At 40.9% G+C, this 24,954-nt stretch overlaps 1 long non-coding RNA gene across 2 annotated transcripts; it reads right to left on the reverse strand.

Annotated features, from left to right (window-relative positions):
- Window positions 1-2,433: 2,433 nt before the first annotated feature.
- LOC138101335 (uncharacterized) lies at window positions 2,434-10,782 on the reverse strand. Of its 2 annotated transcripts, none has more exons than XR_011147116.1 (4): window positions 10,699-10,782; window positions 7,197-7,262; window positions 3,052-3,166; window positions 2,434-2,724 (listed from the first exon to the last, which is right to left on the reverse strand). It is a non-coding gene; the product is annotated as an uncharacterized lncRNA (long non-coding RNA). The 2 variants fall into 2 exon arrangements; XR_011147129.1 differs by lacking the exon at window positions 10,699-10,782 and adding an exon at window positions 9,863-10,131.
- Window positions 10,783-24,954: the final 14,172 nt, after the last annotated feature.

Raw genomic sequence — 24,954 nt, forward strand, 5'->3', positions numbered from 1 at the left:
ATTCTTCCATTGGCATATATTTTGACTCAAAATTTAACTGGGTCCAAACGGTCTTCCAAAAGCCCTTGGTAAGAATTAAATCCCAAGAAACTTAGAAAAAGTTCTTAAACAACCATGCCAGGAAGTGTTTCAGTTCTTTCTGAGCTTGAATCAAGCTAAAATTTACAAATCATTGTTCAAGAATCATTTTAAGTTTAAGATAAATGTCCATATGCAGCTCTGAAAGCCAAGAGTCTTCCCATGGTTCCTCCATAGTTTAGATATGGAATAGCAAAACAAAACCAAGAAGAGGAATCCAAGTTTCCAGGGTTTACTCACACAAATCAGTCGCTTAGGGATCGGGGATCGTTCTGCTCACAATTCTCCACCATTTGTTACAGTGGGGATACTGTAACACACCTATATCAAACCAGGAGTCCCGTGGAAAAGAAATATATATGGATGGATTCTTGATAGATGTTTCAGAAAGATGTTTATTTCTCCGGCCACATGGCCGGGCTCTGCCGAGGCACTGCTCAATCCCGGGACCCGAGGGTCCTTGCCCGCGCAGGGGAACACAAACCAACCAATGGGGAACGAGGCTGACCAGGGGCAGGGAAACCCCGTGCCTCCCCCCAGGGCCCCTCTCCCAGGGCTACATGGCGGGGGGAGGAGACCCCGACAGTAATCGTCATAGCTGTCTTGAATAGGAAAATAATCTGAATTAACATTAAGCTTTAAGTGCATTTTTGGGGACGAATGGGATGGGTGTTGTGTTTTTTAAAGTGTGGCTTCAGCCTAGAAAAAGATTCATATTTGCAGCAAATTAACAGAAGGTGCCAGGAGGGTCAGGAAGCTTCATTTGCAGTATTTTCTAAGCAGTTCTCATCGTTGGAGTCCTGCCTGTGTTTTGTCACCAGCACTAGTCACAATGTTCTTTAAACTATAATATTTCCCTGGGCTCTGAAGCCAGGTGAGAAACCTTTTTTTCATTTCTTGCTGTTGGAGATGGAGCTAACTTTGTAAAAGGTGAGAGGAGTGCATTATACAATTTGCAGCTGATTCATGAGAAGCCTCAGAAAAAGAACCAGGGAATAATGTTGTAATTTAATAGCTGAAATTCTGTCTTCACAGGGGAGAGTCACTAGTACAGCACCTATAAATCAGTGTTGGTGCAGTGCATCATCAGATATGCAACCTTTTTTAAGGTGATAATTCCCATAATTTGGGTATTGACCTTGTTCTATGTTGTACAGACTTGTAATCTGTGTTTTTCTGAGTGATCCCTACAGGTGGGACATTTCTAATGTGAAGTCACACTGTGAGACACCTCTGAGTGTGCTGGGAAGATGGGATTATAAATATTCATTGCTCTTGCAACCTTGGGCGATGAATGTTTCAAATTTTATAAGCTAAGCAGAACTGGGCCTAGTCAGAGAGAAAAGAAAACCTCAAAACTTTGGTAATTCCAGGTGATAAATGAAGCGGAATGGGTAAGAAAATGAGAGGTTTTCTGCTAGGCTGATTTTGAGCCAACATGCTAATTTGATTAGGAGAAGTACATAAGCACACTATAAAATCTAATCACTTATGACAAAACCAAGTCAAGCTGGATTTCCCTCCCTTGGAAATACAAGTAACTGCTCTGTGGTCCACTCTCATCCCTGAGGAACCAAACACCATGAGCTGTAGATTCATGTCACAGTTTGCATCCCAGGTCTGAGGAACAAGCCTGTGTGCTGTCAGGCTCCCTCAGGCTGTCCCATCCCTGCCCATGGTGGGACCCTGATTACCAGCCATGGGAAATGCATTTGGAGAAGTGAGCACATCATCAGCCTGGAGAAGAATCTGGCTTGGATCACATAAAATACCACTAGTGGTTTCTTTCAGCCACATGTCTGGCAAGCAGGGGATAAAGGGCAGCAGGAGCTCATTTCATTCCTTTCCTGCTAAATTTGCCCAGGTACAGAAGAAGGACTTGCTAATGCTTGGCTCCTGCCTGTGCTCTGCAGTGAGACATGGCAAAGCCCAGTCCTAAAGCCTCCTTTCTGAGATCAGGTACAAATGCGTTTGGGGCTTTTTGTTTCTTAAAGGGTAGCTTTGCAGATAAAATACCCCAAAGAATACTATAATCTTATATGCCTCCCCTGACCACTGATAGAGTCTGCAGGTATATGTGACAGGTTCCACCAGGTTCATGGCATCACCCCAGTGGAGCCTGAAAATCATCACCCAGTGCAGCTCAGAGTGCCATTGTTTCCCCACTGGGTTGATACTCCTGCAGTGTGCCTTCTGGCACAGGTGAATTTCCAAATGTCTGCACCACCAGCTGTTGAGGGCCCATACTCCTCACTCCCTCTCTCTCTTTTTTTGGTTTTTTTTTGTTTTGTTTTGTTTTCTTTAAACTAGGAAAGATCACATATCAGTATGTTTTAATATCAAAATATCATCATATTTTCACATAATTAAATCACTCTTTCCAGTCAGCTCTGGAGTTCTCCTTTAAAGCACAAAAAGCCTCTCCTTGTTTGTGACATGTTAAGCAGCGTGAATTCGGTGGAGAAACTGGGGATGGCTGCCTTGAGGGCAACTGGCAGGAGGGAGTTCTCAGGATCTGTCACTGTGGAACATGGTAGCATGAAACATAAAAATGGATTCAAAATGTAGATCCACCTCCATGCAAAATGTAGATCCACCTCTTCTGCTAAAGCCTTTTTTTCCTCTCTGTGTGAGATCCTGGTGTTGCTGGGGGAAAACAAGAAGAGAATTTTGAATATAATGGATGAGAATTTGATAATCCCCAATGACCTATTTTCTTATTGTGGAATTGTGCAAATCAGTGTGTTTTTTATAACGACTAGAGTATGAGAGTGCCTAAATATGTACAGCTGGGACAGCCAAGGCAAGAGCTGAGTCTGGGACTCCTCCCTCTGTCTCTGTCTTGCTACTTCTTTTAGAGAAACAGGATTTTGTTGAAAACTCCTGGAGAGCATACTTCTGTCACTTTCCTTTCAAGCTCCATCGTACTTTAACTTTTGGAAAGTCTTATCCCTCTGCCCAGGGGCAACCAACCTGAGATGGGATCCTCGGGATTCTCTCAGTGAAACACAGCAGGTAGTTCTTCTATTTTTGCTGCTATGCCAATTTTGTATCCTTTCCCAGGGTGCCAGTTCAGCTATTTATGAAACTGCAGGGGAAAACAAGTAGTGAAATGCTGGAAATGATAAAAATTATCCTTTTAACGATTTTTATCATGAACCTAAAAAAAGAGGGGAAAGGGGGAAATGTTTTAAACTCTTCACCCTGCTGGACAAAGATGCTGGACCATCTCCTTTTTTGATGTCATAGGCCCAAAGAATAATATTTTTGTAAGATACTCTCCTTCTGCTTAGGGCTCTTTAACAGGGCTTAAAAACGCCTTCTTCCAAAAAAATATACTGTGTACTTGAACAAAGTACAAAGCAAAGGGAGAGATGTTTAAAGTCACAAAAATCTTTGCCCCCAGGATCTGGCCTGCAGCTTGTCCCCCCTAAGCTTATGTGATGATTCATATGCATTTACATTCCCTGAGCTTCACATGGCATCTGCTGCTACACATTTGTTGCAGGATTTTGTCTTTGAACAGCTGGTGACAACCCACTTCCTCTTGCTTTCTTCAGCAGAGATTTTTCAATTGTTTCTTGCTGTTTTGATGTGGGACCCAGTGTTGGAAAAACAAGCCCATTTACCCTGATTAGAACCAGCCCTTTAAACACTTGCCAATTAACAACCCATTTGTTATTTTTCTAAGGACCAGGAAATACTTTCCCTTTCTCTCCTTTCACTTTATTCAGCTGCAATTCCACATAAGCAGAACAAAATCAAGCACTTCTTATATAAACTGTTATAAATATTTCCCTTGTTCTCCCCCTTCCTTTAGTTCTACAGAGTTGGAGAGGAGGGCATCCTTTGCTTTCTTCAGGCTAATCTTAATTAGCTTGATGTCATGATAATCATGCTCCCTCCTTACACTGCCACTGCCACTAGTGACGAGTGTTAGACATATGCCTTGCTGAAAACCAAACAGAACATCACATTAGCAACAATGATGCAAAAAATGATTTCTTTTTGTTTCTTGATGCCAATTATACTAACAGGCACTAAGAAAAATAATATAACATGCATGTGTTTTTAGCAAAATTAGAGATGGTCTGGTTTGTGCCAGTCAAGTACATTCAGTGAAATCTCCTTTCAGGGATTTGATCTCAGCTATATTTATGAAATCATACACTATGGTTTTATGCTTTTTAAAAAAGTATGTACTAAAATTCAGCTGAATGCTGAGCTACTGTTTCTACTTTTTGTCCTTTCCTTCAACACATTCAAATCTCCTTGCTAGGGACCACTTTTTTTACATAAATATTTTAAGGAAGTACTAAACTTTCAAATGAGATCATCTTGTTTCCATTTTTGAAAATACAATCACTTATCTCAGACAACTCCAGGAGCAGTTACTTGAAAAACTGCATATAATTCCATCAGCCCTAAAGGTAAGGGCTCTTCTGCTTTAAAATGCTTGCTGTGTTTGTTACTGATTCAATGACTTTGCTGTTCTGCAGGAATTTTCCAAATGGGGGGGGTTTCCTCTTTTCATAATTCAAGTTGAAGTTACAATCTATTTTTTAGCCTGTGCTGTTTATTCCCATAAATAGTATCTGCCCATATCTTCACCTATACTTTGCCAGTCCCTTAAAGCACAGGTATACTTATGGTACGTGGCTATTTACGTGTTCTGCACCTCTCTGCAGAGGAGGCTTTAACATCTGCCGCATGCTCTGAGTTGAGTTTTCCTTTGCAAATGCCACAAAGCACTGGACTTCAAAGGAAGGGGTTTTCTTGGAGAGTCACACTTGCTTCCTACCCTTATTGGATATGTTGCAAGTTCTTCTCTAATGAAGAGTTCCTTGGATCCTGGATTTAAATACTGAACAGGCACATATATTTACTGAATCATTGCCAAACTTGGGGTTTTTATCTGTTTGTTTCCTGTGGCAAGGAAGGATTTCAGATCATTTTGCTGCTCAGGGGAAATTGAAAACAGGATTTATTTTTGGTTCTCATTTGACTCCTCAAGATGGATCAGTAGAAACCTGTTATAACACTAATTTACTTAAAGGTGTATTATGTGCACTTTGCTAAAATGCTGAGGGGAAAAAGCTTTGCTTTTGCAGTTGTTTGGCCTGAAGCCAAGATTCTCCATGAAGCTGTATGAAGAAGCCAGAACATTATTATCCACATCTTTTTATGCATACAGTATAACTCATTGGCTAGACAATCTGTGCCTGTCTTAAAATATATTTAAAAAGACAGAAGGGAGCTACAAATAAGTCAAAGATGCACCCTTTTTTTCATAGCTGTGCAAATCAAGGACTGATGTGGAGCATTTGGATGAATCTGCTCCCCAGACCTGATGTCAAAACAAAATATTGCTTCCTTATAACCAGAGATTAAATATTTCTCATTTCCTGAAATGCAGTGCAACTGCAAAAAGAGGTGCTAAAATCCTCAGTGGTTGGGTTTTTGTTTGTTTTTTTTTAACAACCCATAAAGGTTAGTTGCACATAACTAACTGTTAGATAATTTTTACTGTATTAACTGTAATTTCCTCTTAAGAACACCTTCAGCCCGTGGTACTCTACAGCTGAATGGATGACATTTCTTGGTGCATGGGACAGTATTGGTAACAATTTAGATTGTGGCAACCTGTGTTATGCCTGCTCTATGAATAGCAGTGTCATTTGTCATGCGTTTGAGCAGACTGCCTGTACAACACAGGCGATGACAAATTCTAGGTTGAGATAGATTTGTCCTCTAGTTCACAGACTGGCTCTTTTTTCCCCTGCATCGTTGTTCATCTCAGGCTAACCCTTCGGCACCCTTTCCATTCCTGGAGAGAGATCTGCACATAACTGGATATTCAACACCTGTGTTTCAATTATCATATTATATGAAGAATCTGGTGCTTCACTTTATGTTCCTCAAGTAGTTATCTTGATTATTTGCTACTGCAGAGCTGCGGTAAACTTGTTTGTTTCTCCTTTTCTCTCTGCCTGAATTTGATTTCAGAAAGCAATCTCAGATAAAGGAGAGATTTCAGAGTCCTAATCACATGCTGCTGTTGTTGGCTTTGTTGCTGCAACTTTACCTTATACTATATGAAATGCCAAGAGCAGAATACATTATTTTTATTGTTATGTTTGGAGTTTTTTTGTGAGCTCTTCCAGGACAGACATATCTGAAAGCCATGATAGTTGTATTCAGCAAGAATTTTTGTATAATATTTAATTACAAGACATACATGTATGGGAGAGTTTTGTGGTGAGAAAACAGCTCAGGGCACATTCAACAACATATTACTTCTTTGTCTCAATTACCTTTGAGTCATCCTGCTTGCATAAGTTACAGGTCAATAAACAGATTTCAAAGCAGAATCTGGCATCTGCTGAGACACTAACTTCATCATGGGCTTATGGAAAGTGCATATTTGTCATCATCTTTTTGTCCTAATATGATTGTTCTTCTAATTTTCTTCTACAGAAGGATCCTAATGCTCATTCAGTGTGGTTTCATTTAAAGGATTTCTGCACATCCTCGTTTTTGGTCAGCATGCACCTTTCTTCTGTGTGTATAGTGCTGGGTAAGAATTGCTTCGTTTGTACAAATTGCAAAACTCATCAGGCCCAGAAGGGCCAAATTTTATCACAGAAGTTTGATAAGATGGGTAGACTCTCATTATAGAAAATAATAATAAATTTAATGGACTTCAGTGTTTCATTATGTGTTTCATTATGTTTCATTTCATTATGTGTTCTGGAGCTTACAGAGTACTCATTTATTTTATTCGTTTCAATAACATTATGGTGTGCTGTGTGTTCTAGTCAATGTCAGTCATTATTAAGTAGAGAATTTCTATTATTGAATAGAGAATGTCTATCCTTTTTCATCTTTGGTTTTGATGTAAAATTGGGGAAAATTTTGAAATGCCACACTTCCATTAAATTGGAACAGAAAGGTTGGACATTTTCAACTGAAATTCTTTTAAACTCCTCAAATGGAAGACTTTTGCTTTGCAAATTTCTGTAGCCTAAAGAGAGTTGTAACACTGGCCCTTTTTCAATTTCATGGTTCCCAGCTGTTCCTGCAGTTCCAAAACCGAACTATAGGATTCTTATACTTACCAATGGAAGATCTGCATCCTGAGAAATACAGCTCATTACAGCTGGAGTCCTTTAAAGATCTGTGCCCTGCAAAGAGTAATGGCAGGAATTAGAAAGTAAACAGTGTAAATACAGGGAAATATACTGGAAAATATGGAAAATCTAGTATATTTTCCAGTAAATGGAAATTTTTTTTCCAGTATATAGAAAAAATATATCCCACAAGTGTGTTTCCTGAGCCTGGAGAACAATAGTTTGTACAGATTTTAGGGAGAAACACACTGCATCAGAGTGGCCCAGTGCAGAAAAACATGCTGACCAAATCTTGGTGAAATTGTTGAATGAAAAATTGTCCTGAATGCAGAGCTGGGTTTGCAGGCAGGGCAGCCCAGGTTTATCTCCAGGCTAGATCAAGTAGTGGCACAATTTATCCTGTGCAAAGTGAGAGATGAGAAAGGGCCCAGGCTTGACCCTGAGCCTTTTTTGAGGAATCTGCTGGGTCTAATCACACAATCCATGAGCACAGTCAATAGTTCCCAAGAGAGCATGTACAAAACTCTTAGAATTGCATAGGTTGGAAAAAAAGTTCAAAAATCATCAAGTCCAACTGTATTTGGACTCTGGATACCATATAACCATATTTAATAATGGATACTGTACCTTCTAATTTTTTAGGAAATAGTTTCAGTTTAACTCCATCTCCAAAGATGGCTGCCAGATGTAAGTAAAAACAAAGAAATAAAAATGGGAGAATGGGAATAAATAAAGGAAGCATTAGGTGTTTTTTAATTGTTTCTCTGTTGATATCTCAGATAAAATATGACAAGTCTTGTGCACCCGAATCTTTCATCTGACGCAGAAGAAAAGATAATGCTAGGTCTTTTATTGCACTTGATTTTATTTTTTCCCCCCAAATAATCAGCTTACTCTTCAGAAACATGCAAGAGAAGTTATGTAGGCCTCAATTTCCGTTGGACAAAAGTATTTTGAATCCTTCAAAGGAAATCATACATTTGGACACAATAAGCCACAGATGCCTTTTCATTTTCTTCTTCAAACATATTCTGGTGAAAGGCCTGCTGACCTTTTGTGATTGATTGCTTCCTGCGAATACAGTGAATTTCCCTTTCACTCTTCCTTCTCTCTGGAGATCTGTTTGTCTTCTGTTTATAGGGAGTAAATCACCTGCATCTTATTTCCTTGGATTGAAGAACCCAACTAGCCCCTCATCACTTTGACTTTCTCTCTTCCACCGTCATGTACTTTCGTGGGTAAATCCACCCATCAAAAACAAGTAGACACCTAGGATTGTATTGTAAATTATTTTCTAGATTCATGTAAAATGATGGGAAAGTCTGCTGAATTGCATTATACCAAGAATTTATCAGGTAACACCAGGATGTTCTGGGAATTCAGATACATACAAAAAGTTGTAATATAGACCTCGCATTTATTCTTAAACATGCAGAACTTCGTCTATTTCTTCATAGACAAGCATGTACACAATTTTATTGTAAGCACTAAAAAGTCATGACCTGAACTTTCACTCCCCATGCTGCTATTTGTTCCATGTCAGCAGCCTCATAAGCTACAGCTTGTCGCAAGCAAGAGACAAATGCTTAGAGAGCTTTCCCTCTGTTTGATCCCTGTAATCAACTTTATTTCCTCTACAGAATTCCAATTATCCCATTAAACAATGAGTCAGGATGCTTATATTGATACAGGTGCCTTAATTGGTTAATTTGTACTCATGCCGGCCCCAGCTAAGTATTTGTTTCTCTGAGGCCTCCCTAGACAGCCACAGTCCCTCCTAAGCCCTAATGGTAATTCCTGGCAGGTGTAGTGCTGGAGCACAGCATTTAGGTGCACCCACAAGCCCCACACACCACACACTATTTAGCCATATATATGCTTTTCTGCTGAGCTTTTATTTTCTTCTACATTGTAATTTCTAACCTATTTAGTTTTAATTATAAGACTGTGACTATACAGCACTGACCGTATGCTTCTAAAACCCATTTGCAAGAAAAACATCCTAATAATATTGCTTTTATTTAGTAGCACTCCAAAGCAATTAAACACCTATTAGATGCAGTGAATTCTGCTTGCAGTCTATCATATGCACATTTATTTGCATATGCTGTCCTCTGAGTGACATAATTTTCATTATTGACTTATGAGGATAGAAATAATAGACAGACTATTTACTAAACTGTCTTTAACTCTGCATCAATGAAATTGCTAATTAAATGTGTAGCAAGTTTCACTGACATAAACTGGGAGATTTTAAAATCAAGGTGAAGAGAAGGACAAACATTCATCTGTGCTCTCTAAGACTCTCTCACCATGGCAAGAAAACATGTTATCTAGTCTTGTAAATCATCAGAGAAACCAAACAGAGCTACAGGTAGATCTTAAAAAGTAATTTCCTAGGAAATCAGTTTTTCAGGACCAAGAAAACCCACTAGTGAACTGTCAGGTTTATTATATTCCAAATTTACATCCCGATAAATGTCATAAACGTGAGCTTCTGCTATAGTCCCTAGAAGGCAGTTTCCAAGGAGCTATAGGGTAATTAAGTGCCCTACTCAAGGGACTGTAATAGTTGTTGCTCAACTTCATTTCCAGTTTAGCTTACTTTATGGATTTAATTTATTTCCCTCTGCTGATGTAAATGAAGAACTCACCTTCTCCCCTCCTTATTCTGCTATATTAACTGAAAGTCTGCAGGCAGGAACAGCTGTAGGAGGCATCAGAGTCGTCTCTAGCCCATAGACATAATCCTGTACCTGCCAAAGGCAGCAGCTTGCAGAGAAGCAAACAACTCAGCCTGCACCTTTTGAGTTGCAGACTAACATTCAGAATGGGGGATGACTCTGCTTTTCTCTTCACGGGAATGTATCTCTGTTTAGCCTTTCAGAAGATACATTCAGTTCATATAAAGAAAATTAAACAAGCAGTTGCTGCTAATGATCTTGTGCAGTACCTGTTTTACATTCTCTCTGTTGTGGCTCGTGTGATGGGTTGCCGCTGGCTGGACACCAGGTACCCACTGAAGCCACTCTGTCACTCCCCTCCTCAGCTGGACAGGGGAGAGGAAAATACAGTGAAAAGCTTGTGGGTCGAGATAAGGATGGGGAGAGATCACTCACGAGTTACTGTCATGGGCAAAACAGACTCGGCTTGGGGAAATTAGTTTAATTTATTGCCAATTAAATCAGAGTAGGATAATGAGAAATAACCCGAAATCTTAGAAACACCTTCCCCTACTTCTCCCTTCTTTCCAGGCATAATTTCACTCCTGTTTTTCTCTACCTGCCTCCTATCCAGTGGTTCAGGGGATGGGGAATGAAGGCTGCAGTCAGTCCTTGTCTCAGCCACTCCTCCCTCCTTGGGGGGATGACTCTTCAGTCTTCCCCTGCTCCAGTGGGGGGTCCCCTCTATGTGAGACAGTCCTCCATAATGGCTCCAAAGTGAGTCTTTTGGGCTTCCCGTGGGGTCACAGCCTCCTTTGGGCACCCACCTGCTTCAGTGTAGATCCCTTGCAGGGCCTACAGGTGGATCTCTGCTCCATGGGCTGCAGGGACACAGCTGCCTCACCATGATCTTCACCATGGGTTGCAGGCGAATCTCTGCAGCAGCAGCTGGAGCTCCTCCTGCCCCTCCTTCTGCACTGACCTTGGTGTCTGCAGAGTTGTTCCTCTTGCACAGTCTTGCTCCTGTGGTGGGGCCGTCTTGTAGCCAGCTGAAATTGGCTCTGTTTGATTTGGGGAAAGCTGGAAACTGCCCACAGAAGCCACTGCTAGCCCAAATTGTGACCAAAACCTGGCCATGCAAACCCAGTACAGCTCAATTGTATGACCTGGTGCCTTTCTGAAACGTGCTAAAAGCTTCATATGCATATAATTTTAAATAATTATTAAAGTAATATAGTTTGACTGGAAAACCCCCAATCGCTCCAAAAAGATAGTGGTATCTGCAGATGATACATTCCAGCAAAGAATCTTTTTATACACACAAGCTGACAGGGGAAATTTGTCAGTGATTTAGTCACCATTCAGCTGAATCACCAATCTCTTTTTAAAAATAGCTTGATTGCAGCAAGGGGGTTCAACTCTCCTTTAGTAAATTAGATTAAATGCAATACAACAGATACTCTGCAGAGGTATATTTTGGGATAGAGAAGAAATCTGTTTCTCCTTGTGGGTGTTGGCTATTTTATATTGCTCAAGTAGTATCTTTGAGAGACTGGGGTGCCAATTGCTGCTATGCAGCAGTATGAAATAATGTCATTTCCAAATGTGCCATCTTCAGGGACAATGCTGCTGAAAATGACCACAAAACTAGTGAGGTTTCTCCTTCTGGGCATAAGTGAGCTGTATAAAACAAGTTCCTGTTCATACAAAGCATAATTGTCACAAAAGAATAACAGCAGCATTAAGGACATGTCTTAGGGAGGGAACCATTTTAAGGTGGTGACCTAGGGCCAGGATGAGGCTTTCCTTTCACCTAGGCTCCACAAAACAGCAGCTGGAGCACCAGGCTCTTGAGCACACAGCACAGTTTCTAGAGGACTCTAATATATTTTGCAATTCTTATTCCTAATGAATTCAACCAGTATCCATTCCCTTTTTTCAAAGATTCACTGAGATACTTGTGCACATTTATGCAGTAGTATCTGGTATTTTGATTCCTTACAGTCTGTATGTGTTTAATGTCTTTCATGAGACATGTGGTAAGAAACAGGCTAGGGGAAAACAGATGAACCAGTCTGGGTTACTTGGTGAGCTATCCAAGCTTTCATCCTAAAGTCAAAAGGCAGCAGTTCTGAAAGTCAGAGTGGAGTAAATTCCAGCATGTTCGGCATATTCATCAGAAATATCAGAAATTGTGAATTATTGTCTCCTCACTGATTATATTTGTGAATGTGAACAAAATTGTCAGAAGTTTTTCTTATCTCTGGGACTTCCAAGTTTCTCCTCTGATTTCTCTGGTATCTGCAAAACTATGAATGCAAATGGAAGGGTTTTCCTCTCAGGTGGGATGCTTGGATCTCTCTGGTGTTTTGGGCCACTGTTTTATTAACGGAGAAATTTTGTTTCTGTTCAACTCTAAAGATGCTTTTTTTCTTTTATATCCATCTGCATTTTCTACTGTCAGGAGAAGCCCTCAAGATATCATGAGCTGGCTTTGTGGCATCTCAGGCTTGAATTGCTGACCTTGCAATGACAGTGCTTGTGAGATTTCCAGATCAGTTTTATGTCATCAGGGATCTGATTACTGAAAAAAATTGTTCAAACATTTGATTTTCCATTGAAAGCAACTTCAAGACTTTTTGAAGTTTACTCATTAATTGCTGGGATTTGTTCTATAGCATCTACATCTGGGAAGAAACAGACTAGATGTTCTGGGAATTTGAGTTCATTCAGCTTGCAAAAGCCACTGAAACAAATTAATATTTCTATGTAAGTGTTATTGATACATATGTTTTCTAGGAATTGGAATAAGGCCAGTGTGGCCATGTGCTTTCCTGATAAGAAAGGGATGACCTTTAATGTTAGAGCAAGGATACAAACCGGCCAAAAAAGATTTTCCATATTTAAACACACTGTTTCCAGAATGAGGGCTTTTGCAAAGGAGTCTGTGCTAGAAAATAGTGGGGAGTCTGCAGCGAACAAGGCCAGGGTTGGAGCCATAATAGTTAGCTGTAAACTAATCCTATCCTTTCTATTTCTTGGGTTTAGACTGGGTTTATCCCAAGGTACCCTTCATAACTCAATAGGGCAGTGAACAATGGTGATCTTGGGACACCTGTATGGGCAGTGAGAATGTGGCTGAGAGAGGCTGGTTACCAGTGGTGGCAACACTGCTGTGTTTCCTGAACAACGGGCAGAGCTTAATTTTCAGGGTCTGAATAGTTTTAAACCCTTCCATTGTGGGGGACAGTAAACACTTCTCTTGTTATTCAGATGTTTTAATGGTTCCATTAGCACTTGCCAAATTTTGTCCATTGTTAGTTTCAAATATTTGCATCCCACCCTAATGACTCTCTTACAGCCACTGTAATACATGCTGGATGTGTATTGTTGCCAGGGTTCCACTGAAATTAAAGGTGATCACATCTGGGGCATTATTGGAAATGTATCATCATCACATGTGCCATAACTTGTGAGCTTTGGATGTGTGCTTTAGCAACAGTGGGATTATTGGCAGAATATGATGTAGAATAATCCAAAATATTCATGCAGAGACTGCACATCCTGTGTTCATTAATTGTTTTCAATTTCAAGGACTCCATCTAATTCCTCAGGGATGGGAACTACACAGAGAAATCCCATGGCAATTAATTATTCATTCATTTTGCATAGGAAAACAATAATCTTCAGACTTAGTTTGATTTGATGTTTAAAATGGAAATCTGAGAAAGGCTTTTCTGCTGCTGGAAGTGAATAGCAAATGAAAAGTTTCCTGGAAGACCACACATAATTTCCACATGTTCTGAGCAGTGTGATTTAGAAGGGTTTGTAGCAGCACTGAGGGACAGCCACCACAGCAGAATTATCGACTCACTGCTCTCCACGGTTGTTGTCCAAAGGTGGCCTCAGTAGAATTGTCAGAAGCAAAACTAAAATAGGTTTGAGAAGGTCAGAATAGACATTGACCTTCTGGGAGCATGGAAAGGAATGGGACTGCTGTTGCCAAGGCCATACAGGAGGAAGCTGTAGCACTTGTCCAACCAACCAATGTGAAGCAGGAGTCTGCTCCGTTCCCCAGCTTTCCTCCAGTGCAATCTCCAAGTTGGAGGGGACAGTCACTGTTACCAGCTCAGGTCACTCCTACAAGGCAGCTCACTGGGGTCTGACCACAACATGTTTCAAGGGGGAGCACACTGTCTTGGGGTGACTTTATGATGTGTATCCCATATTACTGTTCTATGCCCAGAAATTAATTTTGTGCCTTTCTATGCCTTTAAACTGAGCCTGAGAGGGGAGAGAGAAAAGTGTACTTTTTCAAAGCAGTTTGCAGTTTGTTTTCATGTTTTCAAGGACACAGATAAAACTCTCTCTGTGTTCAGCAGTGGCAGGAGTGGGAGGAAGCACCCTGCTTGATTGCTTTCTAGCCAGCTTTCAGCTTTCTTTTTCTCTGGAGAGAGACGGAGAGTTGAACTTTTGTTTTCCTGGGACTTCATTTTGGTTTTTTTCCCTTTTTCTCTGCTGGACTGTTTCAACATCAGAGTACATTGGGAGGACTTTCCACCGAGGCCTTGGCCCTGGAGGTGGGCCCACCACCCCATCCCAGCTCCAAGGAGGGGAAGAGAAATCTGCAAAAGGACTCTGAAATTTTCCCAGGTTTCTCTCAGCAAAGTGAGAGGTTTCCTTATTTAGCATCATTATCTTTTTCCCATGTGTTTGTTAAATAAATAGTTTTTATCTCTTTCACTTTCCTTCAAGGAAAATTCATTTTTTCCCAAACCTGGTGGGGGAGGACTGGTTGTAACCTGCTTTTTATCAGAGCATATATTTCCAAGTTTGCCCAAACCGGCACACACACCTGAGCCAGCATAGCAGTCCTGGCCTTCAGCAAATTGGAGGTTTTGCTTCTCTTTCAGCCCAACAAGACTCTGGTATCTGATGGTCTTGTAAGTGGCCATAAAATACTGCAAATGCCCAGCACTGTGCTCAGAAAGTCTTTCAGGAGGTGCAAATATGGAGTGCACTGAGGCTTGTAGGTTGAATTGGTAGGGGTCTCTGAAGCACAACCATGTATATAATTCATAGGACCTTTCTTCCTATGCAAAAAGTTATGAAAATAGCAATAGAGCTGGCAATCCCCAGGAGCAAGAAGGAAGCAAGTCAGGCAAGTCAGGCAAGGAAGGCAAGAGACTGGAATGGCTGAATAGGGAACTGCTGGTCAAACTAAAGGAAAAGAAGCAAATGCACAGGCAGTGGAAACAAGGGCAGGTGACCAGGGAAGAGTATGGAGATGAAGTTTGGTTGTGTAGGGATAGGGTGAGGAAGGCCAAGGCGAAGCTGAAACTCAACTTGGCAAGGGACTCAGAGTATCAGGAAGGGCTTCTACAGGTGTGTTAACCAGAAGAGGAAGAAGGTGAAAACACCAGAGAAGATGAATGCCCTGATGAACAACGCTGGTAAACTGCTAACAGTGGAGGAGGAAAAGGGTGAGGTACTCAACAACCTTTTTGCCTCAGTCTTCAATAGCAATCTCTCTTCCCACACCTTGAGTGGACAGAAAGCAGGATGGGTGGGGACTGGGGGGGCAAAGTCCCTCCCATTTTAAGTAAAGATCAAGTTTGTGACCACCCAAGGAACCTGAATGTGTGTAAGTCTATGAGATCTGATAAGATGCATTCCAGAGTCCTGAGGGAATTGGCTGATGTAGTTGCCAATTCACTCTCCATGGTATTTGAAAAGTGATGGCACGCAGGTGAAGTCCCTGGTGACTGGAAAAAGTGAAACCCTGTAGCTGTCTTCAAAAAAGGTCAAAAAGAGGACCCTGGGAACTACTGACCTGTCGGTGTCACCTCTGTGCCTGGGGAGATCATGGAACAGATCCTCCCTGAAGCCATGCTAGGGCACGTGAAGAACAGGGAGGTGAACTGGGCTTCACCAAGAGCAAGTCCTGCCTGACCAACCCAGCAGCCTTCTATAATGGAGTGACCCATCAGTAAACAAGGGAAGGGATACAGATGTCTTTTATCTGGACTTCTGCAAAGCCTTTGACACAGTCCCTCATAACATCCTTCCCTCTAAATTGGTGACAGCTGGATTCAGTGCATGGACTCTTTGGTGTAACAGAAAGTGGTTGGACCATCACAGCCAGAGGGTCATGGTCAACAGCTCAGCCACTGGACAAGTTGTGCCCCTCAGGGGTCCTTACTGCCACCAGTGTCATTTAATATCTTCATTAATGACATGGATTGAGGGAGCAAGTGCACCCTCAGCAAGTTTGCAGATAACACCAAGCTGAGTGGTGTGGTTGACACACCTGAAGTACAGGATGCCTTGGGACTTGGCCAGTCTCAAGAACTGGTTCCATGGGAATCTCAGGAGGTTTAACAAGATGAAGGGCAAGAGGCTGTACCTGGGTCAGGGCAACCCCAGTGCCAATCCGGGCTGGGGTATGAACAGATTGAGAGCAGCCCTGTCCAGAAGGACTGGGGGGGTGCTGGTGGGTGAGAGCTTGAACATGAGCTGTCCATGTGCACTTGCAGCCCAGAAAGCCAACTGTGTCCTGGGCTGCATGAAGAGAAGCGTGGCCAGCAGGTTGAGGGAGGAGGACACATAAGGCTGTCCAGAATTTGCCTAAATTTTGTTTTTTCTGCATCTGTCTGAATAGCCATTTGGGAGATTTGTCTGCCAGCTGTCCTGCTATGGAGAAATTTTTGATGGTAGTGTAAGGTTTGTCTGTTGGGCACTCTGCATTGAAATAGAGAGGATCAAGCTCACAGTTTCACCTGTCTTCTTGCAAATCAGAGCATCAGTATGGTTAAAGCAGTGTTGTTCTAGAGGCCCCTTAATTTTAGTGATATTTTGGTCAAGACCAGACTTGTTAAGCAGAACTGGTCTATCTGGTCAATTTACAGGTACCAGTAGGAAAAAAGTTAGATTTGGGAATTGCTGCAATTTTTCTTCAGAAATGGGGATGTGAGCTTGTTTGTACTTTCTGCCCATGGTGAAGCATGTAGTGATTGCAGCAGTGCTACCTTCATGCTCCTGGGTTCAGAAATCAGTGTCCAGGGCTGCAGGTGCTTTCCCAGTGGTAAGACAGACAAGAGAAGAGTTCTCAGTCCTCTCAGAAGAGACTCCTTTTATCTCTCCCTGCAAGGTGATCAGTGTTATCAGCTGGTTTGAGAGCCCATTTGTGCCAGAGCATTGCAAAAGGAACAAAGCATGACTGAGAGATACATGCAGTACAGTGCTTTTCAGAGCTTATTTTTAGACTGGAAATAATGTCAGTTTTAGTCTCCCTTGATGGCTGTTTTCAAAGGCACGCAGGATGGACATTGGTATTTTACCTATCAATGCAACCTTGTTTATAAAATCAAGAAACATTTAAATATACCAAGATTGTAGATAGTAGCTTTCTTTCCCATTCTTTTTTTTTTTTTTTTTGGTCCCAGCTAAAAATTTTTCCAGTAACTAACTGATTTTAACGGAGTATGACATTTTCTTTGCTGTACACAGGGGAAGTAGTTTTTTTGGGGGTAGAGCAGATTTCCTGTGATTCACTGGATTTGTGTAGAAGGTCCCTGCAGAAGACATGATATTTTGACAGTACTTGGATTCTTTATACAATAAGCTAGTTATATATTTCTTATTCAGATTCCCAAAGGAACTAGTACCTCCTTGGTGCTAAACAAGCTGTTGGGAGGTCCTTCTATTTTCAGCATCATCTTGGTTTCATGAAAATCCACTGGAGAGCTACATGTTGTGGTGGCAGAGCATATTTTACCACTGATTTTCTGAATTTCTAGAGGTCACTGATGAATCCTTTGTCAGCTTCTTTCACTGGCTGAGAATGATTGTTCTCGTGGTTTCTCTGTTGAGCTATCTTAACTTTGCATGTTTCCCTTCAGTATTTTGGGAGTGCATCTGAATCCATGTTTCTGTGCAGAAAAGCCAGACATTTTACAGTTCCTTGGGGTAAGTGTGATGTGACAATCTGAGTCTGTCAGCAGTGACAAAACTTTCAGTCCCTGGGTGGTGAGAAGGAAGAGGGGAGTGTGAAGAGCAAAGTGCACACACTTTCAGACCTGGACTATCTGTTTCTTCTGCTTAAATTTGACTGGCACGGAGACCACTTTTGGCTAAGGTGCATAACCCTTAGGTCCAAGAGGTGACTTAGAACTAGTTATAAATGGCCAAGGCTCTAGGAGCTGCAGTTGTCTACCTGATCCTGGTCTTTATCCATGTTCCTGCAAATCTATGGGGTGAGCAAAGACATGGCTGGGGAGGCTCTGTGTCAGATGAGGATGTGTTCACCCAGCAGGGATCCTTTCAACGGGGACTTACTGTCAGGTTAGGGCTGCTCTTGTTTGTTTGACTGGGTCAAACTAGCTGGAAAAGGGCCTGGTTTGAATGTACAGCAGTAGCTAAATAGGTAATTGAAGACAGGAGGACACTCCCTGGAGAATCAGGGCAGGTTTGGTTGTTGTAATCCCTTGTTAACGAAGCTACCAATGCTGTAAATGGCAAAGGGGAAAAGAGGCTGAGGCAGAGCAGCAGGAAAACAGAGGACAAACACATTTTAAACCTTTTCCTGCAATCTTGGTAGATGGCTTTGATTGTTTCACAGAAACCAATGGAGAAAAAAATGACACCAGAGAGGCAAAAAATCCATTTTATCCTCCTTTATCCTCTTTTTTTAATGTATTCTTCAATACAGATATGGCAAAGGCACAGAACAACAGCATAAAAAAATACAGACAGCAATTTTGAGAAAAAGGGAATACACTAAATGCTACCTGCTGTCTACACCATTTCAGATAAAAAGTAGTGAGTTTCACTGCACATGTTTTAATCTCGAGAATTCAAGTTTTAAGTTGAAATGTGTTTTTTCATGAAATTTTGTGATAAGTTTAAGGAAAGGCAGAGAGAGAGGGGAAACAGGCAGGGACTAATCAAGGACTAATTTGTTTCGAAGTCTGTTATATTCAAATGTGATAGAGAAGTGCCTTAACAGAAGAGCTGTTTTATCAAAGAAAAGAGAATGTGAGATCATAGAATGAAAGATGAAAAATGTCTTAATAGAAGATTAATAGAAACATAAATAGTCTCAAATTTGCTAGAGGAACAAGGAAAAGAGCCTCAGGTGAGACACTTAAAGAAAAAAAGTATTGTGCCTAGTAATCTTGAAAGAAGGTAACTGCAGTTGTGTCACACAAGACAACCAACTCAAGCTGAAGCTTTTCTATCCATTCTTTCTCCCACATTGCTCTACAGTCACCATCTGCCATTGGTGAAACAGCCATGCAGAGGCTTTGCCAGCAACTGTGTTACAGCTTCAGCTCACAAAGGCTGAGGGAGGTCCACACTACAGAAGAAACACCCCCAGAGCTGAGTTTAGACATCCCCTACGCATCACAGGAACCAGAAGCAGCAGTGTGGGGTGTTAGAGGAAATGGAATGGTGGAGGCAACCACATGAGTCACATAGCTCAGGGTGGTCAAAAGTCCAGCCATGGTTTATCAGTCGCTTCCTCAAGCAGCCCAGGAGCTGATTGTTAATCAGGAATATAAAGGCTCTGGATGATTTTTTCTTACATTGTAGTTTAATTACAAAGTCTTTTACTTGTCTCTACTTGTCTTCAACCATCTCCGATTTAAACAGGTGGGCCCTACTTTTAAGCTCTTCCACCATACTATTGTTGAGTGGGATGTGCTTCAGCATGTTAGGGCTTTTCTGTGCTTAAGATCCCAATTTTTTAGAGGTTTAGTTAGAACCAGGTGGTAGTTTTCTGTCATATCATACTTAATGGACAATGTTTAGCATGCCACAGAGCTTTGATTCCTACCCCTGAAAACCAAAAAGGAATAGACCTTCTAATCTGTGGAGTTAATATAGTAGCCAGCTCCAAGGATGGCTCACAATTTTTACATGGCTAAGCTCCAGTTCCATGAAGCTTTGTTCTGCTCAGATAATAGACACTAGCAACCAAGGCCTACTCCAAAGTCCACTTGAAGCCATTAGAAAGACACTCTTGATCATACTGCTTTGAAGAGTGCCCCATCCGTGTATTTATCTCTCAGTCTGAAGGGGTGTATGAGGATTGCAGACAGAGAAGACACCAAAGAACCTCTGACTGAGGGACTGAAAGCACCAGGAACCCAAACAGACCTGGAAGCAGCTCTGTGATGAGAAGCAGGGTTTACTTTTTCAGGCAGTGTCACACAAGTAGGGGTCTGCTTTTTCTGACCTCAGATTTCGCATGGCCCTGAGCTGCAGTGGTTGGACTTGGGCCAGAAACTTTCAAGTGTGAGGGCTTTGACACCTCTTACTGTGCTTTGAAACAAAGATCTGAAAAATCTATTGTATTTCTTTAGGAAGTCAGTGTTTCTTTTCTTACTCAGCTAATTATATGTGATTATAATATGCCTCTATAAAATATCACAAAAAGAAATTTAGTTCAAATACTATAAGGACACAAATATGTGATGCAAAAATCACCAGGGTGGATTTTCAACAAGATTTTTGCTTGTTTTTCCTAGTGAATGCTCTCTGTAGTCCCTTTCAATGGTGATAACTGAGTACATGTCAAAAGCAAAAACATGGGGAGTCTTTTTCGTCAGCTGTACAAAAGTACCTGCTGCTGGTCTTGATTTGATTATTGAGGAAAAAAAAAATAAAAAACCCCAACCAGATTACTAGATCTCCATAGAAAGCCAAAGAAGCTACAAAGTTCATTGTAACAAAATGCCATGACTGGAGCAGAAGTGGGCCATAATACTAGCTAGAGAGGTTAAGATGAGAGGTGAGAATCTGTGTTAAGGCGTCATGGTCAGCAGCTACATTTATATTTTGACTTACATTGCCTCAAGACCTAGCTTCTTGCTGATATTGAAAGAATATCTTTCTGTCACCTCTTTTCTCTAACCAAACCAGAGCCGTAAGTGTGACCCCGTGCCTAACATCTCACCAAACAAATCCCCATATTCTCATCTTCCCCTTGCTCATCCCAGACACAGCCTGCCAAGCCTGTCATGTTCACTCATCCCCAGCTTGTACAGCCAGCACCTCCTGGGTTCCTGCAGTCCTGCTCTGTTTCACTGCAATCTTTACCTTTCCTGTTCCTTATGCTCCTCCTGCTGGGACTCCTGCAGCAGCATTGCCACAGCTGGGGGAAAGGATGTGGCTTTGTCATGGGGACTGCAACACAAAATGTTTGTCTATTCCTCTCTGTTCTGTTGCTCTTTGGGTGCAACTAATATAATAATATACTCTGCAAAGCCTTCCTGAGTATGGGACCCCAAAGCAGCACAGGCATTTTATGTGCCAAAAGCCCACTATGGCAGCTGTGAAACTCAAAGCCACTTGGATATACAGCTGCTCTTGCCTCAGGGCTCGAGACAGGATAGCTTTACTGTTAAGGTGCCTGATCCAGAATCACAACTAACACCTTGTACTTCCCTCACCAGTGGTGCCTTGAGGCTTGAAGAGGAAACTGGACTATGAATAATGAGGTATCTGAAAAGTCAGTGACTCACTGGAAGTCCATGGTCTGAGATATTGACAGCCTGCCAACAATTTTATCATAGTTGTCAGTGAGAGGAAAGATAAGAACGGAACCACAAAGTGGTGTTGATTTTTAAAGGTCAGCATACTTGTGGTTCAAAGTCACTGTGGGAGGAATCTTCTGGATTTTCACAGAGATTTCACTGAGAAAAGAAAAACTAAAAAAAATGTGGATTACCTCCTCTTAATACAAAATACCTGTAAATTAGTATTCGGAATACAATGGCCCAAACTTAACTACACATTCTTCTTTGTATTTCCAATGTTGAATTACCTTGAACTTCTAAACATTTCTCATCATAGGAATGCTAAATTTATGGAAGTATTTACTTGTGCATTTGATTGTCTCTCATCCCAAAAGTGATGTAAAATAAGTTTGTGCAATGGGATTACCAGGAAGAAACCGATGAGCCCCATTTGCTTGTAGTTCATCATCTGTACTGAGGAAGGTGGGAGAGCCCCCAGAGTTAACAGCTGTGTCTGGAAATCATGGTTTCTTTTTATTGTAGCCTTACTGATCTTTACCAAGTTGACAAAATGACATTCAGCTGGTAAAAAAAAGCTAGTAATTGCGTATATTAATGCAGCTAATATCCCTGGGGTTTTCATTTGACACAAAACAAATTTAACAAAAAACCAAATCAAATTATCCTGAATATAAATGAGTTATAGTATGTTTGCAGTACTGCAACCCCAGAAAAAAATGGAAAATTCTAAACCAGCTAAAAAATTCAGAGCCCATGGGAAAGCTGTAGGTCCCTGAGCTAGAGTTGGTTAGATGGAATAATTTATCCTGCAGGTGAGTCTTTCCATCTCTGACAGCATCTGTCTCATTTGTTATTTCTCTGCCTCCTACTTTATAGGGCTCACAGATGTTACCCTCCCTGCATTTTTGTGAACTTGTTAGCACAATACTAAGATCTTTTTGCTTTCTATATTTTGTTCTGTTGAATTACTCAGTCAAGAACATTTATTAATCAAGCAAACTTTCTTCCTTTTGCTCCACAGATTCAGACATTGATTATTGCTTAAGACACCATCTCTTTGAAGAGTATATTATGCAATAATACAGTAATGATCCATTTCAGGTAGGTAGCCCAGATAATCTATTAGATTTCTCTACACTGTTCCTAGCTCGATTTTCTGACTTAAAGCAGAATCATTAACAAAAGCTTTTCAAATATGGGCAAAAATAAGAATAGAGATCGAATATAAGCTGGCATAACCCTGTTTCATGCATGCTGAGAAATTCCTCACTTTCTGTAGAAAGTTTTGCAACTTCTTTGTTGCCAGCAGAATTAAATGTAGAACTCAATCCTCCCTTGCTGTCATTGCATTGTGCAGAATATCTGCTCACTGCAGTTGTGGAGCTGATTTCTGGTAAGGTGAAAAAAGCCATTGTTCATCTTCATACTTTCATGCATTGAATAAGTCCCTGCCACCAAGACTGAGATACCGAAAAGTAATGTGCAAACTTAAATTGTGCAGGTGAAGGACCACTCTAATACAGTCCCTGAATTTTTTCTTTATGACTCTTTGAGACCTTTGTGATTTCCTTAGCTCTTCACTGCCTTGCATAGACAGCATTTTATCAGTAGAGTAACTGATGAAGAGCACTTCTAGAGTTATCCTAACTTAATTTAGAAAAGAAAAAAAGACTGTAACTTTTGCTAAGGAGAAACTCAGCCTTTCCTAAAATACGTTTTTCTATAGCCCTCTAATTTATGGCAAACTTAATTCAAAGTTCCCAGAGTATTGCATTCTTACTTGTATTGAGTCATTTTTTTCTTTTTTATTGTTAAAAATTTTAGAATTACCTTTTTTTTTCCCTTGGGAACTTATAATGCTAATATTTGAAGTGAGGCACCATTTAGCTAGATGGTGACTGAAACAGTAACACTGTTTATTAGAATAAGCTGGACTGACTTACTGCTTTGCCTTGCCTTTTGCTGTCTTTTTTTATCCTCATGAACTTGTAATGCCACGCTGAAGATGAAAAGTGGAACTCTTGGGAAAAGAAAAGTGTTTTTCTGGTTTTTGGGGTTGTTTTTGTCAAGAAACACAGGACACTTAAGGAAAATGTACGGGAGTTGAATGTTCTGTAAAGTTTCTTAGAAAACTATTTATCTGGCTCCAAAAAAGGACTCCTTGACCTGAATCACTTCCTCATGACTAAGCAGCACTATGCCATAGAAAGCACATATCAAAGGATTTGGTCTTAGCCAAATCCTCCTCTTCTTGTCCACGCCTCCACTCATAGATCTTCTTGTCTCTAATAAGTGGTAACATGTCTAATGCCTTGACACAACTCAACAGAAATCTTTGTTCACCACAAGATGCAAAGTAATTGAAACCCAGGCTTCCTGGCATCTGACTAGAGACATGGAGTCTTCAGAATGTCTCAGCAAATTTAAAGTTTTCTATTTTTCACTAATGAAACCCTTTAATTTATATGTATTAAGTCAAAATGTAAAAAAAAAAAAAAAATCAACCAAATGACAACAACAAAAACCCCCCCACCAAAAAACCACCCCCCAAAAAACCCCCAAACCTTTCAGGGAAGTTCATCTGAAAAGACTAATTTGTAGATGGTAGTATTTGTGTTCCCTTGAAAAATCTCTTAATGGCATCAGGCAATCCAACTCCTGTAGTTTTTGTGATAACCTATGATAAAAAATTTGCCTTGCTTTACCTCACTGTTTTTTGGTTGGCTGTTTGGTTTTGTCTTGACCTTTCTGTGTTTATGGAATTTTCCTCCTTAATCCTCCTTAGATTTAGGATTAGAACTCAATCCCTACACTAGGTTCAGAAGTTTGCTGAATTAATCTGTTGCTGCTTGAATCCCTGAAGTGGGTTCTGTTTTGTTATGGAATGCTTAGGAATTACTGAAACTTCAGTGGAGACTGTTAATGAGAATCTGGAAGTCCACTGATTAATTAATATATTGTAGTCTCTTTCACTTGGTTTTAGTTCTGTACCATGGCTTGGGGGCACATATCTCTTAGGTTGTCTGGCAGCAGCCTCATTATTAACAGAAATGGGCCATAACTTCTTCAAATAAAATCTTTCATTGATCTTAAAAGAGAAATTTTAACTTTGAGCACTTTATTTAGTTTCATAGCCATCTTTTTTTTGTCATTATTGTAATGCTGGGACCCTGAAGTCTACTCTACAAGGTCACACCACGTTATGCTGTGCATCATTAGGACTTGCAGGTCAGATACAGTTGGTTCAGGAGCTACACAGCTGTGATACTCGAAAACAACAGCAAATATTGACGTTTAGATGGATGGCCTTTGTCCCCAACAGTCACTTCAGAGTAAAAGTACCCGATGCCATTTTGATTCTGGAAGGGGCAGCTTTCAGATACCTTTCATAAACAATTCCAGTGTTTAACCTACAGTCACTAGAGCTTAGGACCAGAGACACTTTTAGATGTGCAGCTTACACCCAGAACTTCTTGAAATCAAGAAGAAAAAGGGCACTCAAATAAGGCACAGTGGTTAGCTGCAAAAGGGCAATCAAAA

This window comes from Aphelocoma coerulescens, chromosome 1 (genome assembly GCF_041296385.1).
Source record: "Aphelocoma coerulescens isolate FSJ_1873_10779 chromosome 1, UR_Acoe_1.0, whole genome shotgun sequence".
Lineage (NCBI taxonomy): Eukaryota > Metazoa > Chordata > Aves > Passeriformes > Corvidae > Aphelocoma > Aphelocoma coerulescens.